This window comes from Protopterus annectens, chromosome 4.part0 (assembly GCF_019279795.1).
Source record: "Protopterus annectens isolate FY-2018-M chromosome 4.part0, PAN1.0, whole genome shotgun sequence".
Classification (NCBI taxonomy): Eukaryota; Metazoa; Chordata; order Ceratodontiformes; family Protopteridae; genus Protopterus; species Protopterus annectens.
In genome coordinates, this window is record NC_056733.1 from 1,547,726,131 (window position 1) to 1,547,747,171 (window position 21,041).

A 21,041-nucleotide genomic window follows, 5' to 3' on the forward strand; every position below is an offset into this window, starting at 1 on the left:
ATAACTGTGTACTGTAAAATATGTTTGAAAAGTATGGAGATGAAACATAAAATGATGGGGGTACATTGATGAGACTAGTGTAAATTCCCAGTTGCCCCAAATAAATGTTTGGTTAAATGACCTGCTTAGAGTCAAAAACAACCACATGATGATTGTGGGATTCAAACACTGTACCACATGATTGACAGCTCACAGTCTTAAGCTTTGATGCCCGCTAGGGTTTTATCCTACCCAACATGCTTGTTCTAACATTCTGCCTATGCTGTGTACATTGTATCTTAGAATGTCATCACTCCCTGCACATTTGCAAGGATTCTATACTTTAGTGTGTGAATTTGTGCTCTGTTGAACATGAATATATGAATTCAGAGTAAATTATAGCCAAGAACAAATTGGATTCACTCTCCCTACAAGCAAAAATCAAAAGCACCTATAAATTGCTTGGATTGTGGCTAACCAACCCTCAAAATCCCATCACTCTATCTCACTCTCTGCCCTAAACTGGCTCGAGCTTCAGCATCATCTTCAACTTCCACGGCTCTACATTATTCATTCCATTTTTTGAAAACCCTCTACCTGTCCTAGTATCTCCTCTCTGATGACCCCCCCACACTCTGGCCAGAACTCTCAGGAGCGCTAAGCTACTGCTACTAGAAATCTCAAAGCCATAGGCCAAACCTTATACAGCTACACTGCAGCCTATAACCGGAACAAACTACCCCCAGATATCAGGAAAATACCTACTTCACATGAGTTTAAAAAAGCACTAAAACTATATCTTCTCCTCTTCCCAACTTGCAACTGTAACTCTTAGCCTTTCTCAAGCAATTCAACTCTTACTGACACTGACACTCTACTGAAGCTGTCTCATTGTCTGCCCTACATCACTGTTTGACAATAACTCCAAACTAAGAATCCTGATCTATTACTGTATTTAATTTATTTATTTATTTTACATTTGTTGACCAGGCTAGTCTAACTGGATATATGTCCATTTCCAGTAGAGGCCCGAGGAGAAAAGCTCCGAGACAAACAATTTTATACATACACAGAGTCCATAGAAACAGAGGAACAATACAAACAAATTACACAAGTATAGCAATAGCTTAGCAAAAAACTTTTAAAAATCAGTTTAAAGTTACACATAGAAGACAGATTATATTACAGTTGTATTAAAAAAAATAACAAGAAAAAACATTTACTGTACATGAGTTTCCTCAGGACCGCAAGGCAGTCAAAAAGCAGTCAGACAACTAAAAATCAGTCAGGATTAGAGCAGGGCAGAGACATTGGTTTTTAATGAGGATTTTCAATTGTTTCTTGAAAAGGTTGGTGGAAGTCAGGGATGTTATTTCTCTTGGAAGTTTGTTCCAAGTATTGCCAACAGCATTTGAGAACAGGCAGTCACCGGCTTTGTTGTTGGATTTTATGGTGGCTACTTGTAGCTTTTTGGCAGATCTTAGGGTTGGTAAATTTTTATAGGAGTTAAAGAGATTACAGAGTATGGCGGTATTTGTAGGATGCTGTATGATCTTGTGGATAAAAATGAGTTGCTGGAAAAGTATTGGGTTGTGAACTTCCAGCCGTCCTAGACATTTAAGATTATGGCAATGGTGGGTACGAAAGGGGGCACCCGTGGCAAATCTGGCTATGTTGTTGTAGGAGGTTGCTAGTTTATTTAGGTTGCTTTTGGATAAGTTAGTATAGATAGGGGAGGCGTATAGAAGGGTTGAAATGAGGTGGGTCTGAGTAATGGAAATCTTAGCTGAGGCTGTGAGAAAGGGCTTAATTTTATAAAGGAATCCACGTTTTCTATTAACTGATTTAATAGTTGCATTTATGTGTGTGTTAAAGTTGAGATTGTTGTCAATAGTTACACCCAGGAGTTTGGTGGTGATGTTGGAAGCAATTTCTGAGCCATTATTTGATGTAATTATAAGATTTATAGAGGAGGATTTCTGTGTAGGAGTAAAAAGTAATAATTTAGTTTTTTGGGGGGTTAAGGAGGAGACATCTTTGATGGAACCAATTTTCTACTTGGGTAAAGACTGTTTGTGTATTGGATTGTAGTTCTGCTTGGGAAGATGCGGCACATATCAGAGTTGAATCATCGGCATATTGTATGCACGTGGCTTGGGGAAGGGAAGTTTTCAGATCATTAATGAAAATAGTAAAAAGGAGTGGTCCAAGAATTGATCCTTGTGGAACTCCAAGGGGGACTGGAAGCTGAGAGGATAGTTTATTGTCCCACAGGACTGCTTGTTTTCTGTTATCCAGATAGGATTGGAACTATTTTACTAATTTAGAATCGAGAGAAAGTGATTTAAGTATCCCTGTCAATAGTTGGTGGTTAACCATATCAAAGGCCTTTGAGAGGTCTATGAAGAGGGCAGAAGATAGCTGGTTAGTATTCTTATTTTTATTAATACAGTCTGTAAAGGACAGAAGAGCAGTTGTAGTACTATAGTAAGGTCTGAAACCATGTTGGCAGTCCACTAGTAGCTCATTTTGGAGGAGATGATGCAGTAGCTGATGATGTATACATCTCTCCATAATTTTAGCTAGAGGAGAGAGAAGGGCTATGGGACGGAAGTTGGATAAGTCATTGGAGGTACCACCCTTATGCAAAGGGATAATATGTGAGACTTTCCAGATGGATGGGACATAGGATTCCGAAATGGTTCTGTTTATTAAGATAGAAATGGGGTAGGCAAGTACACCATGTACACCAAGTACATTAGGTTCATAGTTCATAGGTGTATACTAGGCTAATGGTCCTGGAGTCTTTACAAGTCTAGCCCATAGGATTACAATGGCATCATGCCACCCGACCTTAGTTCCCAGTGCGTCTGTCGACTAGAGCCACTGGAGTGATCCCGGGGTGAATTTTCTATTTTCCATCCACTCATCAATATTTCTCTTGAAGAGGGCCAGTGAGGTGCCCTGTTTGACATGTATGGGAAGTCTGTTCCATAGCATGGGCAGTCTCTGGGTTATGAAACTGTCCCTCTAGCATGGTCTGTTGATTGTGGTAATGAGGTTGAGGTCTATGGAGCATGTAGTGTGGAGGGATAGGGATTTCTTTAGATGTAGCATTTCTAACAGAGCTGGGTCAGACATGGCTTTGTAAGTAAAGCAGAGATTGCCTCTAAGTAGGCGATATGAGAGAGAATAGTTGGAGTTTTTTGAGGCTGTCCATATAGGACAAGTGTTTAAGGTCTAGGATCCTATTTGTGAAGTACTTTTGTGGCCTTTTCAGTTATTGCAGGTGTCTAGTGAGGTACATGCCAAATGGGGCATTGTACTTGATGACTGGCCTAATGAGGGAAGAGTAGAGGGAGACAATGACCTCTTTTTTCCTGGATGCAAAACCCCTAGTAATGAGATGTGCCACATAGAAGGACTTACAGACCACAGTGGCAATGTGGTGGTCAAAAGAGAGGTTGTTGTCAACCTGTGTTCCCAGAACTCTTATAAAACCTTCTGTATTCAGTGGACTACCATCGATGTGGTAATTCATGGGAACCAGGATTTTCCCAAAGGGGATAACGACATATTTTTGGCATTGAGCTTAAGGCCATGGTTCTAACACCAGTCGGTGGTCTCAGTGAGGTCTTTCTGTAGGATGTCAACATCACTTGGGGAGTTAATAATAGCTCCCAACTTGCAATTGTCTGTGAACTATGTCAGCCAGAGTCCCTTCATTTTGGCCTGGACTTCAAAGAAGTAGATATTAAATAAGAGAGGACCTGGGACTGAACTCTGTGGGACTCCACTTGTGACTGGTCAGCAGTCTGACTTGGAGTCAGCTACTTTCACACTGTGAGCTCTATCTGTGAGCCAGTTTGCAAGCCACCTAGTGATATAGGGGTTGATGCCTAGCTTAATGAGCTTTTCTATGATTCCTGAGTGGGGAATGGTATCAAAGGTCTTGGTCAGATCAAGGTAGGCTGTATGGACTACCTTGCCTTCATCCACAGCTCTGGTGACTGACTCAAAGAAGTTGACCAAGTTGAGCAGGCATGATCTACCCTTCACAAAATCAAACTGTGTGGGATCCAGAGTTTGGAGATTCCCTATATCCTTGTTTATTAGGTCCATGATGATGCATTTCATAGCTTTGCATACCATACTCATCAGGCTAATGGGGCGATAGTTCCCAAAGTCTGTAGTCACTCCTCCTTTGTGGAGAGGGATGACTGTAGCAGTGCACCATTTGGTAGGAACAAAGCCTAAGGTGAGGCTGTGATTGAACAGGGCACACAGATGAGGTGCCAGTTCACTCTGTAGTTCCTGTAGAACACAGCCAGGAATATTGTCATGTCCCATAGAAGCTGTATTCTTGGCCTTGGATAGTGCTTTTTTAACCTATGCAGTAGTAATACTGGGTGCCTGGCATCTACTGGTATTGTGATTGGTCCTTTGGGGGGATGAGGGGTAAAGTTGGCACTGAATCTGTTGGCCAGTATATTGGCAATATCTGTTGGCTCGGTATAGGAGGTACCATTGTGCAGTAACTCAGAACAAATCTGGGTATTGCCATGAGGTTTTTTACCTAACTATAGAAGGCCTTGTGGTTGTCTTTGCTATTTGCTGCAATTCGGTTTTCATAGCTAGCTTTAGAGGATTTGATGAGGGATCTCAACTTTTGTTGAGGCTGATAAGGAGTCCTTCCAGTCTTGGGACTTCACCTTATTCCACATCAGTTTCATTCTTCTGTTGTAGAGTTTGTTTGTGGCATGGGGGCCACCAGATTTGCTTCCTTTTTTTGAAGGAGAGTGCCTTGGTTCTATTGGGTATGATGAGATCCATACATTTGTGTATGTGTTCATACAGTGCATTGGTGTATGATTTGCCAGTCATGAAACTATTCTCCATTTTCATGGGTGCTGTAAAGTTAGCCACCTCTGTTTTTAGGAGCCCAAAGTTAGCATTGGAGAAGTTTTTCATGGTGGTTACCTTTATGAGAGGGGTGGGAGGGATGTGGATTTCCAAGGTGATTAGTTTGTGGTCGGATTTATCCAGGGAGGAGTTGACTATTAGTGTAGGGCAAATAGTCGCCCTTGTTAGTAATGACCAGGTCAAGGAAGGTGCTACCTCTAGTGGAGTAAGAATGAGCTGGTCCAGGGCATTGGAATTAATGAATTCCAGGAAACATTGGGCAAGTGTATTGGTACATGAGTAGTTTTCCTAGTGAATGGAGGGGTAGTTGAAGTTGCCCAGCATGAGACTGTTAGATTGGACCCTAATATTCTCCAGGGTGCTTAGAAATGTGGAGTGTGAGTCTTGGAACATGGTTGGGGACCTATAGCAGGCTACAACCTGAATCACTGTCTTACCCAATGTTAGCTACACCTGAAGTATCCCTGATGCGTTATGTTGAGCTACCAGTCTGGAGGTGTACACATTCTTTATGAATATGGAAACACCACCGCATTTGGAGCTTTGGTCCAAGATCTGGGGACGAAAGCTGTGGAATGAGTTATAGCCTGGTAGTGCAGAGGTGCTTTCTGCTGCCTTGAACCAGGTCTCTGTTACAGCACAAATGTCAATGTTCTCCATTTTAAGGAGTACTTCGAGTGAGTGCATTTTGAGATTTAGACTTCTAGCATTGAGCAGCATGACCCTCAGAGTGCATTTGTTCATAGCTATTATGGTGGTAATTTGGTCTTTGGAACACCACCTAAAAAAGGCACAATAGGAGTGGCAAGAGCCTTGGCCAGTATCTGGAAGCCCAGGGGTGACAGATGCAGGCCATCTCTGGCAAAGCATTGAGGTCTGTAAATCATGGCATCCCAGGCAGACAGATACTGGATCCCCTTAGAATGACACCAGAAACTTAGCCAATTGTTGAAATCAATAATTTTCTGCTTGTACTGTGGTATAATTGTCGGTGATGGTAGGATGCTGCTCAGGGCTAGGGTCATACCCTGCCTGGGTGACATAATCCGAGAGCTTCTCCATGTCTCTTTTCATGTAGTCCAGGGAGGTATGTCTCAGGTCATTCACACCCACATGTACAATGATAGAGACATATTTGTACCTGTTGTTGAGGGACTTGAGTGCATGCATTATGTGGCAGATCCTGACACCTGACAGGCACCTGACTGTTACTTTCTCCTTATTCAACCCAGTGAGTGGGACATCAGTGTGCCTCACTATTGAGTCACCTATGACTAGTGTGTTGGGCATGCTGTTTTGCTTTAGGGTTTTGGATGAGTGGCACACTGTTTAGGAGAGTTATGTGTCTCATGATTAGTGTTGTGATGGTTGAGTGCGTTTCTGCTTTGGAGGTCTCTGCTGTTTGGGTAGATTTTTATTGAGAGCCTCAGAGAAGGTGGGTGTGTGATTTGTGTATTTATGTGAAGACAGTGGTGGTATATGTTCTGGAGGGCTATGTGTTTCATGTGGTGTGGTGCTAATGTTGACCTTCTCCTCTTGACCAGCTATTTTGGTTTTGGCTGGAGAGTGTGTGGCTTCCAATTTGGATATATAAGTGCATCTCTTTTAAGTCTGAGTGTTGGGAGGTAAGAGGAGAGGGTTGTCGGTGTACATGAAGCAGTTGCTACTTTGCCTCAGAATGCCCAAGTTCACCAGGTAAATAGGAGAAAGCACAGGAACTGTACTTTAGGCATGCCTGAAGGGGTGAGCATTAATACTAAATACGGGAGCTGTTTCCTTGTAGAACATTTAGTGCTGGTAGCACTTTTGTGTGCTACAATAATTGCTTCAAGAAATCTGGTAAAGTGCTTGCCAGACTAGTAAGCTAGTAAAAGTGCAGAAGAGGAGAGAACTAGCAGATCTAAGGGAAAAATTGAAGAGCAGACCTTGGCACCACTCAGAAGCTTACAAACAGTCCTGAATACAGTAAATCTGTATCTGGACTAGACTAGTTACAGGAAAGGTGGGAAACATGTGCAAACACAGGCTTTTAATCCAGAAAGTTGAAAGAGATAGAAAAACTACCCAAATGGCCAATAAACTACAATTTCTGGGCCAGAAACCACTCCTCTTGTGGTAAATAGGCTACCTAGTGTTTACCACTCCCACTGATAAGCTAGAAGGCTACCCTCCAACACAGAAAGGCTTGAGTGGCTCAGAAACTTACATACAGTCTTGGATGCAGCAAATCTTTATCTGGACTAGACAAGTTACAGGAAAGACGAGAAAAGCACAAATGCAGGCTTTTAGACCAGAAAGTTGAAAGAGATGGAAAAAATGCCCAGTCAGTAAACTACAATTTTTGGGGCAGAAACCACTCCTCTTGTGGAAGATAGGCTACCTAGTGCTTGCCACTCCCACTGACAAGCTAGAAGTCTTCCCTCTGACTCAGAAAGGCTTGGGGGCCCTAAAGCTTCAAACAATTCTGGATACAGCAAATCTTTATCTGGACTACATTAGTTACAGGAAAGGCGGTAAACAAGTGCAAATGTGGGCTTTTATACCAGAAAGTTGAAAGAGATGGAAAAACCTCCCAAACGGCCAAGAAGCTACAATTTCTGGGCCAGAAACCAATCTTGTGGTAGGCTACCTAGATCTTACCACTCCCATTGATAAGCTAGAAGGCTTCCCTCCAACACAGAATGGTTTGGGGGCTCAGAAGCTTACAAACAGTCATGGATACAACAAATCTGTATCTGGACTAGACTAGTTACAGGAAAGGGAGGAAACAAGCTTAAATTTTTTTAGTAAAGTGGAAAGGGAGAAAGGAAAAACAGAAGATAATTCAAGGTTAAGGACCTAAGTGGGTTGGCCTTCTCAAAATGTTCTCTCCGTATTAGGTATAATAAGCTAATGACACTAAACTGGGATAGAGCTGGGATAGTGCTAAACAAACAAGACTGGTACGAATGTCTGAAATCAAAATATGATCTTACTGTACTCGATTGAGTGAGGAAATGAGATGGACCCAGGAAGAATGTTCAAACACAAATTTACAGAAAGGGTGGACAATTCCAAAGCCACCAAGATTAATACCAGAACAAGAACAGGGAGGGAGAGTGGGAAACTAACTGGAGAGAGACAGAGAGACCTCAATATTCAATGAAACAAATAAACAGAAAAATAAAATGCAGTACTGTCTTTAACTATGCAAGTTTGTACTTAGCTCAGCTTGTAATACAGTTGATTGTAGGTATATAGCAGCCAGCCAAACAGCTCAGATATTGAGCAGAAAATGCATCCTAATTGTATTTATTTCCTGTCTTGAGCAGTCTTGGAACTCTCACACAGGAATGTTGTTGTATAATGCCTTTTACTGGATTGTTGTTCAACCACTGTATATACTACTACCACTACTTGTGTATAATGTATTTTGGAGTTTTTTTTTTTTTTCGTTTTGTACCACTACTCTATTGTATAAAGTATTTTGGAGCTTTTTTGTACAATGTATTTTGAAGATTTTCTCCTTAGGTCTCCACTGAAAATGGGCTTTAGCTCAGCTGAACCAACCCGGTTAACAAATGTCAAATAAAATAATTAATAAATATATATCTTAAAAATTGCCATATTGGTGCTGATTTCTAAAAATAAATTAGATGGGACATTTATGACCAACCATGATTAGTAGAGTCCCTGAGCTTCATTCTACTTATTCTAAGAAAATAAGATTCCCAGTGAAAATCCAATATCAGTTTTTAGAATTTCTGTAAATGTTTCTGTAAGATTATATGAGGGAGATGCCATTTAACAAACAAAAAAGCAGTTTGCTTGGATGTGTAGATTTATTCTTTATTCACTGTCCTTATATACTCTTTTATATGTGTAGTTTTGTCAGTATTCATTCTTAAAATTTTACTCGTATCAATACTCAGTCAAACACCAAAGTAAACATACACTTTAACCACAATGATTAGATGATGAAACTGACACTGAGCTAAATTAACTAGACCAAGCTTAATTTAGAGGAAAATATGTATCTTCTCCGTACTTAGACAAAGATGAGAGAGCTAAGAAAATCTGCTACTAACTATGAGCAGGGAAGCAAGTGAATGTACCAGCCACTTAACTTCCAGCACTCCTTCATCAGCAAACCATTAGGTTTTAACTGAGTTAGAATGCCAAATACGGTTACCTCATATATTTTATTGCCATCTAGTCTTTGATCTCATTGAGAAGAGATGGTGGGAAGGAGGTTGATCTTCTCAGAGTTGCAGGGATCCTTATCTTATACTTAAATTAGGGTTATCAAAGCAAAATTATTTAAAGGGTGGAAAATGAAACACTGTTTGAAGCTAAACAGTATAAATAGTAAGGTAGAATGCAGATATCCCTGACTGGTTCCTCCAGGTGCGGAGGAACCATGAGGATTGTAGCCATTTAGGCAATGGCTGCTTCATAGGGTATCTTTAAAGTCATCTATTTCTAAACTAAGTCCTGACAAATTACAAATTTCTCAATCACTTTCCTAAAAAGCACATACCCAAATGAATCAAAATCCAACTGAAAATTAACTAAATTATCCATTGATTTTGCTAAGTGGCTGGCTAATCTTTGATCTTCATCAAATCAACCAAATCTGGTGCACTTCTCCCCTAAGTGATTCATTGCTGCATTTTAACCTTTCCAACAGGAGTACTAAAATCATTGCAAAAATTGGTTGTCCAGTAATAATGATGACATATATCTATAACTTGACAGACTAACATAGTTGTTCTAGGATTTGGAATTTTTATATTACAAATCTTCTGTGGTGTTGTAGTGCAAGAAAAGATTGATGCAATTTGGCTGCTAATTCCCATCTATATGTTTATACAAATCTGGAGAAATATAATTTTGTCCTGGTGCATTCTCAGGTTTCTGTATATCTGTAGCTCATTACAACTCCCACATTATAATAAGCCTTGTTAAATCATTATTTTCATCTTCTGTAATATGTGTTTAATACAAATCTTCAATAAGTTCATTAAGCTCCATATATTCAACTGTTCCAGAAGAGATGTTTTTATTGTGAACTCATCAATCAAGATTTTATTACTCTCAATATGCCTTTTGATTAGTTCAACTTGACAATCTTAGTGAACAGATTGTTAGCTTCCTCTTCCTGTCCATAAGTCTGTGGGCCAGAAAATAATTAACACAAGATCCAAATTTAGTGAACGTTTTAAGGCATGAGTCCAAGTCTAAGATGACTTTCCTGCTTAATTAGCAGAAACATATCAACGTCAAGTGGGAATGGAAATCAAACCAGACGTAGATAAAAATAAGGCAACAAGTGAATGTGCCAAAAAAAAAAAAAAAAGAATATAAGGTGAAGGATCAGATGAGAAGGCAAGAAATGCAAAGAATGCATAAGTATAGTTGTAAGTACAGAAAACACATGGATGGCATTCACGATCTAATGCAGGAATGGTAAGGAAAGGTGAATGTAAACCACAAAATGAAAGGTTAATATTGACAGCCTGGAATAGTGAACTAGGTACACATTGATTTACAAAGTCCATTGAGAAGCAGAAAAATGCAGGTTTCGTAAAACAAAGTTGGAAACAATCACACATATTGTTACTGGGAGTGATACACTAATAGCAGAAGGCCTATGTACTAAAAGGCATAACAATATGGCAAGACTAATGCATTGGGGAGTGTGCAAACATTATAATACTAAAATAAAAAAAATATATAAATTGAAATCTTCAGTACTAAATTTAGCTTGATACAAGACAAGCTTATAAAAGTAAAAATAGTCCTTAAAAAAGAAAACTAAAGAAATTCCAAAGGGACCGTACCGAATATGAAGAAGGTATGTCCTATCTGTATTATGGTTTCCAGATTGGGTGGTGATCAAGGTGAAGGCAGTACTAGAGTAGCAGGAAATGACACCATTCATATGGAAAATGGAATTATAAATGGAGTAAGATGATCAGAATGCATATCACAGTAAAATGGAGGAACAAACCTGCACCACATAATCCAATGTTAAATAACTCTAACTCTTTTGGAAGCAACAGCAACTCAAACAATACACAGGTTTTTCAACCTGCGCAAGTTTATCAACAAGGTGGGACTATGAACAAGACATGGGCAGAAGTAGCAGCAATGAACCATGGACCAAAGATGGCAGCAGAGAATGAATCAGAAAGGCCAGGAGCAATACTGGAGAAGATGGAAGGTATTAATGACTGTATTTTCAAAATAGTAAATTTATCTTCTTTCTGTTTAGACAATGACATGTACAAGGTTCTAAGTAAAGGATGGAATTTTGTCCCTGCAAAAAGACCAGACAAGTGTGATACCATCAATTGTTTCAGGGACTATGTTCGAAAATTGAACTTGAAACTTCTTTATAAGTCAAAGTCATAGCCATGAAGGGATTTTTACAGGCCTAGCATTTTAATCCACCTTTAAAAATTGAATTAGAAATGTTTTCAACTATGACTGAATTGCAACTTTTTGAAATGTTTAATAATAAACCTGTCAATCAGTATTATAACCTCTCTGCTAACAAAAGGAGAATTTTCCTCAACTTGTTAGAAATGATAATATACTCATAACCAAAGCATAGGTTCATAGATTAGTACTAAGCTAACTTGACCTTGCGAGCCATTTTAAGCCTAGCCAATTATCCCTTGTGAGACTCAAACTCTGCACCCTGTGTTTGGAAGGCAAACATCTTAACCATTAGGCCACCCTCCCACATAACAGATAAAGGTGATGCATTAGTTATTTTAGATAGAAATAACTATGATATTAGGATGTTAGAATTATTATCTGATGTCAACGACTACAAACCAGTTTGTTTTTTAGATGTGAAAAAGGCTTATGCACTGATAGATTTTTTCATAGAAGACTGATATAGCAGCAGGAGAATCACTGAGAAAATTAGAAAATTTTTAAGAGTAGAAAATCCAAGAATGAGTAGAATCTTTGGATTACCTAAAATACACAAAGATTTGGACAACCTCCCACTCAGACCAATTGTAGCTGATAACAAGAGGAAGACAGAAGGAATGGCTATTTTTGTGGACAAGTATCTACAAAAAGTAGTTGAGTTGAGTAACACTTATATTAAAGATACTTTTGATTTTATGACAAAATTAGATTGTTTAGAAATCTATGATACTGATATTTTAGTAACACTAGATATCAAATCAGATTTTCTACTGAATCTGCAAACTGACTGTTGTTGACTGACATATGGTTGAAAGGCAGTTTTCCAATGGGCAGGATGCCGAATCTAAAAACATTGAGTACACTACAGGGAACAGGTATCAGCGGTGGTGGTGCCGCAGTAGCGTTGTCGCCTCACAGTAAGACATTGTCCTGTTCGATTCTCAGCTAGAGTGTCTTCTGTGTGGAGACATGCGTGAATGGGCATACCTTCGTTGAAGGTCGTGCGTCAGGGCCAGCAACTTGGCACGTAAAAATCTACTGCTAATCATTAGCGGACCGGAGTTCCACTGTGGTGACCCCTAACTGGGAAAAGCCGAAAGACACAACAACAACAACACTACAGGGAACATGTATTGTAGTTTGATTATCTGAGTTTGGCATTGTGAACGGAGATCATAGTTCAGTGAAGAACAGGGAATTAACCCATTTGCTCACTGTAGTGTGATCTCAGAGTTGGTATATATAATTTGCAGGGGGTGTGGGAGGCACAGCCCCCCCCCCACATGGGGATGTAGGGCGGCTCTTCCTGTTGACTGTGGGATGTCATAGTATGGTAAACTGCATAGCATGGGTGACTAACGTTGCATCCTGCTATGTTGAATACATCAAAGAATGGTTGTTGATGTTTTCAGTTTTGATCTGGCCACATTTTCGCCATTCCGGATTCAAGATTTCAGGTTGACCATGTGACCGGTGGACATATGCAGTTTCAAGGTTTCTATAGTAAACCATCTAATCATTGTATATGGTCATCCGAAATGAAGAAGGAATGGATGTGGCGAGATATGGACTCATCAGTTCTAAGCTTTTTTCCTTGGACACAGTTAAGTTAATGATGGAAGTTGTCAATATCATCTTGAGTTATAATTATTTTAAATTTAGTAAGAAAATGTCTTGTCAAACAAATGGAGTAGCCATGGGGCTACAATGGCACTTAGGTATACTAATGTTTTTATGCACAGCTGGGAGAAAGTTAATATTTTAAACAGTGACTTCTGTAATTACATTTTAATATACAAATGTTTTATTGATGATGTGTTTTTAGTTTGGCTAGGAAGCACTGAATTATTGAATGATTTATTTAGGTAAATTAACAGTGTTAGCTCTTTTTTTAAATTTACTTGGGAACATGACTGTTCTAATACTGAGATTTTAGATGTAACTGTTTTCAAAAAAAGGGGCAAACATATTACTAAGATATAGAAAAAAGAAGTACAGAATAATGCTTACTTGGATTATAAAAGTATGTACCTCCAAAATAACTAAAGCTAATGTAGTTGAAGGACAATTAATGAAAGCCAACAGGCTCAGCAAGAAATATGATTTTTAGTGGAAGGGACTAGTTTGTGTAACAAGTTTATAAGCTGCGATTATCCAGCTACAGTAGTGAAAGAAAAATGGGAACAGGTGCTCGATATTAGAAAACAAGGTATTGTTCAGTTTGGTAAGCCTAACAGATTTAATTATAACTTTTGTATGCAAGTAGCTAATAGCATGGATGCTAGGGCTATTAAAACATTAGAAATAACAATTGGAGTATTTTAAAAAGTTATTCAGAAAAAGCAAAGCTGTTGGAGATGCCCCTATTTTTCTGCAAAAAAAGACAGAAGACTTTTAAAAACTACTTTCAGTCAAAGTTAGCTATAAGTGAAAAGACTAACATTAAACTGGCATGTTTAAATGCTATAATTGTAGCTTTTGTAATTATCTTTATACTAATGCAGAGGAAGTGACTATCAGTAATATGATAGTTAAACTCAAAGGGAGATATACATGCAAGTCCAAATATGTAGTATATTTGGTGAAGTACATGTCATGCAGTTCATTTTATATAGGCACACCACCAGGGAGTTATACAAAAGAATATATGAGTACAAATATGCTATTTCTACAAGCCTTGAAAAGAATGCATTTAGCAAACAATATAAACCTGGGAAATCTAAAGTTAATTTAAAGTGTTGTTTTGTATTAGATCAAATAATAAGGCATGATAGTAAATTAAGTGCTAAGGATGAACTAGGGTGGAAAGAATGTCAGTGGCAAGTGAGACTGAATGCATGTTATCTACCTGGTTTAAACAACAAGGAAGATTTTGTAGAATATTTAAAGCACAAAGGGTTAAAACACTGATTGCTATATTGCCTTGTTTAATCATGCAATTTTAAACTATTTAAGATGTGATTCAAGTAATTTTATTCATTCTGAAGAAGTCCTTAGAATGGACAAAAGCGCTTATTGAATTTGCTTGAGATGAATTTTAAGGCTTTTAATTTATTCTGATATATTAACGTTTTAATTTTTAAGACTTCTTCCTTTTATTTATCTTTTCTAGAATTGCTATACTAAGGATAAAAAAACCTCAATGTAGAAACATACCTGCTTTTCGCCTAGTGCTGAAAGACTCTCTCTTATTTGTTCTTCGGTTAACTCTGGATTTTGTTTTCCTCAGCATTTGTTAGTAGTGGTACCAGCTGGGGTATTATCCAGTCTACTAACTGCCAAAGATGGCATTAGTATAAAGAGAATTTAGAAAGACTGTGTTTTAGTGCATAAAGCTGAGAGGCGGATTTAAGAAGCAGGTAGTATACAGAGATTATATAGTTATTGGAGGCAATGCAATAGAAAAGGGTGGGGTACTGCTTGCTTCATGCGGGTCCTTCACCATTTACAGATGGTGATGCCTAGGAAAGAGAAGAGCATCTGTTGCTACCAATAGTTGTAAAGACAAAGTACTAACAGGAAGAGGAAAAGAGTTTATGTGGAGCAAATAGAAACATGAAGGAGTTAAATACTGTTGAGCCTTTGCTGCTGCATAAACTGAGAGGGTGGTAAGAGGTGACAAAAATGTAAATAAGGGGTGACTGTCTGCTGCTAAGAGAAGTGGAAGGTAGAGACTGAGTTGAAACAGATAGAAAGAAACAGTTGCTTTCACCATGGGTTATGAGAGCTCATAGGGTGAAGTGATTAATTGCTGAGAAGTTCTTAAAACCACTCACAGCTGTTAGGAATACATTAGAGTTCAAATAGTGTAGAGTTCTTGTCACCAAAATAGGAGTTGAATATGTTACAAATGAGACAGTTAGTGTAAAGCTTCTTCTGCCACCAAACACTGACAGCAGTGATAGAGTGTAGAAATGTTAAAAAGAAGGTATTACCTCCACCAAATCTACAATGTAGCATTGGAAGTAAATAAGATTAGGGCAAGCAGCATAGAGCAGAGGAGAGTCTGTAGATTAAGTGAGATGAAGGGATGCTGAGAAGGGTTTATTGCAGAGTGTATCAGTGAGGAGTGGAGTGAGAATGTAGGAAGCTCTTAAGATTACAAGCCACCAAAAAGAACAGTCTCAAAGTGAATGTGTGAAACAGAGCCATAGCTGCATCATGTGGAACTCAGTGCCACTCCCTGATCTGACATCCCTCAACACTAGGTTGAGGAGGAAAAAGAATCTATCCTTTTCTCCAGTCTTGCATTCTAGGGAAGAACCAGGTCCTAATGCTCTACCGCCTCACACCCTCATGTTCTGTGCAATTGAAAAAAAAAAGCTTCTTCTTCTTCTCTAATTGTGAATTTCTCATTGCCTCACACTCGGAGCGAGACAAGGGTATATCAGGCCTGGGAGCGGCACTCCATCAGCCATATGAAGAGAGACATTATAGATCTCACTATGTGTCTCTGTCTGGTATGAGCCTAGCATTGAGAAGTATATTACCTTCACCAAGAGTGATGCCACAATACCAGAAAAAGATGACAATTGGCTGAGTTTCTGGCATTATTCTACAGGAATCCAATATTTGATATCATGGGAAGACAAAGTTAATAGACCATGTTTCTTTGCCAGGGGTACTCTGCACCTGTGACCTCTAGGCTTTTGAATATTAGTTAAAACTTTATCCTTCCCCATAGAGCCATTTTTAGGCAATGCCAAACTGGAAAAACCTACAGACAAAGTAAAATCAACTCAACTCAACTTCTAGGTGTTACTGCTCAATGCCATGAGCCTAAACAAAAAGCTGAACTCCCTCCAAGCCCTCTTCACACTAGAGAATATAAACATCTGTGCAGTTACCGAGACATGGCTTAAAGCTTCAGAGAGTACCCCGGCAGTGCAAGATTTCAGTGCCTTCCACACTTTTTGAGCAGTACGTGCACAGACAGGAACTAAAGATGGGAGGTGTCTCAATATACACCAATAACAAGCATACTTCTAGGTTTGTTAAACATGATGATGTGCTGGAGTTTCTCCGTGTTTAGGTCACAATAGATAAAATCCCGTACCATATCCTAACAAGCCATAGGTCACCTCCTATGTCCTATGGAACTCATACCGCATACTTAAACCTATAGGAAGCACTCACCATCCAACTAAATACCTTAATTGAGAGGGACATTAATTATCCTTCAATAGACTGTGAATTCTGTATGGCCCCAAATCTGCAGGCGCAGAGATTCCTGGACTTCATAAATACAAACACCCGAAATAAGTTAGTGTATACACCCACTACAGGTTCCAGCAAACCGGGCCTCATACTCAGAAATATGGAAGAATGCTGCACCACTCCCAGTGTCACATCATCCCTGATAAGGTCTGACCATAGAGATGTTTTCTTTGAAATCAGAATCAACTTGGTAACTCCAGTAAAGCCCAAAGCAAACTAACTTTTATTAAGCGATAGTTTGTCAAAATTCAATGCCCCTCCAAATCCAGAAAACACAGCAGCCTATATGGAATTGTTCACAGAAGCTCTGTGAAACCATGCCAATGGCTGCATAGAGGCTGCTCTGCCTACCAAAAGTAAGTCCAAAGATAACTGCAAATACAAACCACCCTGGTGACATACATCCCAGATTAAACAGGTTATACAACAAAAGTAAAACAAAATGTTACTTAATCAGGAAGTGTAACTCCCATAAAGATAAGAACTCTCTCATCAAAATTAACAGGGTCTAAGAGGACTAATTAAGTCCAATAAATGCAGTTTTAAGGTCAATATAGCTTCCCAGATAAAAGACAACCAAATGGCATTTTCAGCTATGTCAGAAACCTCAACGGCAGCACACAGCAGTTTGCTGAACTGATGGGTAATTGTGCCACATTCACTGAGCCTGACGAAACAGAAAATCTGCTGGCTGACAAATTCAATTCCACCTTTACCCCTCACTCACCTCCCAAGAAATACCTTCAAACTTAACCCTTCTAACTATAAATAGAGAGTATGTCCTGGATGCATTCAGTAAGGCCAAGAACACAGCCTTAATGGACCCCAATAATATCCCAAGTTGCCTCCTTAATAGTCTAAATCATGACCTATCAGAGACACTGAAGTTACTGCTTAACCATAGTCTTAAAACAGGCTTTGTGCCATGAGAATGGAGAGCTGCAATGGTCATCCCTCTTCATAAGGGTGGACCACCAACAGATCTCAGAAATAACATAGGATCATAGGATCATAGGAACGTAATAGGCTATTGATCCTGACCTGAGACCCTTACAAGCCTAGCCAAGAATTTAGCCCATGTTCCGACAAGTCAGCAATCAATGCCCATGTCCAGCAGGTGGAGTTATTAGTCTGATTAGTCTTACATACAAAGCCATGGAAATAATTATAATGGAAATGATCAACAAAGAACTAGAATACCTTCAGATCCATCCCATTTTGGTGTTGTCAAAGGATGGTCATGTCTACTGAACATGTTGGATTTCTTTGAAAAGGTCACCAAGGCACTGGATGCGAGTAAAACAGTGCATATTGCCTACTTTGACCTGGCTAAGACATTTGATACAATATCTCACTCCTGCATTGTTAACAAACTTATGAAATTAGGCATAAACTCCTATATAACATGCTAGAGAGCCAGCTGGCTCACAAACAGGACCCAGGAAGTTATGATTGGTGAGACAACCCACTCAAAGAGGACAGTCACCAGTGGAGTCCCTCAAGGCTCTGTGCTGGGCCTGTTCCTCTTTAGCATCTACTTCTCAGAAGTCAAGGTTAATGTTAAAAACCTCTGGCAAACCAAGTTTGCAGATGATAACAAATTGGGAGCAGTCATAGTGTCCTCCAAGATGCAAACATCTTACAAGTAGGTCTAACACAGACAAATGATTGGTGCCAAAGCCATGGCTTAAAGGTCAATGCAAAGAAATGCATTATAGTACCTTTCGGGAAGTCAGCCACCCCAGGAAACTATGCCATCAATAAAACATCCCTAAGTGTTTACCCACTAGTCAGGGATCTGGGGACACATAGAGACAATAATCTGGCCTTTGACCAACATGGACCCAAGGTAGTAAGGAAATCCTTCTGCGTTGCTCAATTTATAAGTAATTGCATGGCATCTAGGTCGAGGGAAGTCACTTGTACTGTACTTGGCCCTCATCAGACCAATCATTGAGTATAGTGCTCCATCTGGTATGTATATGACCAGACACATGCAGCAACTGGAACGTCTTCAAAGGTTCCTTACAAAAAAGGAATACAGGGAATAAATAAAATGTCCTGTGCAGATTGCCTCAAAGCCCTATCTCTGTATTCCATCTTCTAAAGGTTTCTGAGAGGTGATCTATGCCTGGCATACAAGGGCTTCCCTGGACCTCACTCTGACGAACCTTTTGCACATCTCCAAAACAGATAGCATCAGAACTACTAGATCTAAAGACCTAAATTTTGCCTGCAACATAAACTGGACATGTTGGGGAGATGTATATGTATCTCAAAATTTTCCTTTCTCTGGAACAGGCTCCCCATCCATGTGAAACAAAGTCCTTCCTTGACCATATTTAAGCGCAACATGGACCATTGGATTGGAAATTGAAAATTTACTTATGGGACACATTTGGGTTATAAAGGCCTTAGGGGTCATTTGCCTAGTATGCACCTATGAACCAATGAAAACATAAATATTCTTATACATTTTTCTGTTTTACCTATATAAAATACAGAACTGGAAGGACAACAGGCTAAATACACAACACCATAGTCTTATTTCTGGGAACTAGTTGAAGTAAATCTGGCATACCAATCATCTTCTAATTGAGGAAGGAGTATTGCTTGCACATATCACACTTTTTTTGTCTTTCCACTGCTTTGTCCAGCACTAGTATCTGCCTTTGACTGTTCAAAAACATATTTAATAGTTGTTCCTCCTTTACAGATAAAAGGGGGACCTTCCTTACCTTAGTCTCATTCAAGTGAAAAACAGATAAAACATTCCAATGGCTTTTAATAATAGCCCTGACTTGTTTTGATTTTATACATGTGGTAATAATCATACCTTTTTTCAAAATTATTGTGTTTATCTTGTTTACCTTTGTTGGACTCCCCTTTCATCAAATCCTGCTTAGTCTTATTCAAAATACATCTAAAATGAGCCTCGGTGTTATTAATCATTTACCCAGCAATGCTCTTAATTAGACCTTCAGGATATCCTCATTCTAAAAACATTTCCTTTAATTTTAGTATATTCACCCCACCCAAAAAACAGCATCACCCATCACCTGATATTAGGCTGAATGCCTTACCATCTATCCTTTAATTAAATTTGCTTTTTTTGGAAAAATTGGTGGCAGCTGTTAAAGTGCAGAACATTGTTACTGTAGGTGGGCTTACAATATTATCTATATACAAAACATCCATACGCTTTGTCCTTATCAATATATACATCAAGGCAATTGATACTAGTATTAGAAAATGAATATGTAAAGGTTAGAAATTCAATGGTTGAGTTAATATATACAATAAATGCATGTAATAGTTGTCAGACCCAGTCCACGATAGAAAAATATCATCCAAAAATTATGATATATAGTCCAGTTGTGCTTTTCCAACCATCATAGCACTATGTTTACACAATTGGGAGCACAAGCAGCACCAATTGCTACTCCACTGGTTTGTTTATAGTACTCACCTTCATAAAAAATGAAATTATTATTTTGTACTATTTCCAGAAATTGTCCAAAAATAATTAACTCACAAGCTGCCAACTCTTCAACTCCAAAATAATATCACTAAGCCATGCTAAGCCAATTTCTTGAGGTTTCACAGGAAATAAATGCCTTAGTTTATTATGACAAAATGTATACTTGCATGGAAATAACATTTCTTATGACTACAAAACATTTCAAAGAAACTTTAAGATGTGACATTTTTACACATATATTTTTCAGCTTATAATCAATAACTTCTGCTAGCATTTCTGTTATTTTTTAAACTAGCCACAATTATAATTAGACTTAATGGTGGATCAAGTAAGTTAACTGAATTTTAGCTATGCTGAATATCACTGGAATAATCAACTTCTCCACTCACAAGTATCTGTTTATATCATCAGTTAACATATTGTAGCTATGCAAATCAAATATGACTAAATCAATGGAGCCATATGCATTATTGATCTCATTTAAAAAAAAACTGAGAATACTGATCATTGCCCATCAGTAAATGTATCATTCGATTTGAACAATCTTCCCAGTCTATTATTACTAACCCACCTCCTTTGTCAGCTTTTATTAGTCTTATTGATTTATGCATAGCCATGTATTTAATAAGTCTCCTTTCAGCTTGTGACAAATTATAAAAAGACTGTGGAGGACTCTCCCTTCATAATATTTTAAAATCTTTTTTACATAGTTTATCTAAAGCAGAAATTGGTAGATGTAAAGGGGGATCATAACAAATCTGTCTAGATAGCACATTCATCCTTTTACCCTAATTGGTAATGCACTGAAAGATCAACCCCAAACTGAGTTTTCTTACAGACATTTTCTGCACAATAATCTTACTAAACTTTCCACACTGCCCATCTTCACCACCATTTTTCCCAGTCTAGCAATGTGCTAAAACCATTTTTCTCATTCAAGCACATTGTTAGATTTCTCACCAAAAATCTGCCTGTGTATATCAGGATAATCCTCCATGTTTTTTTTCCTGTTGTG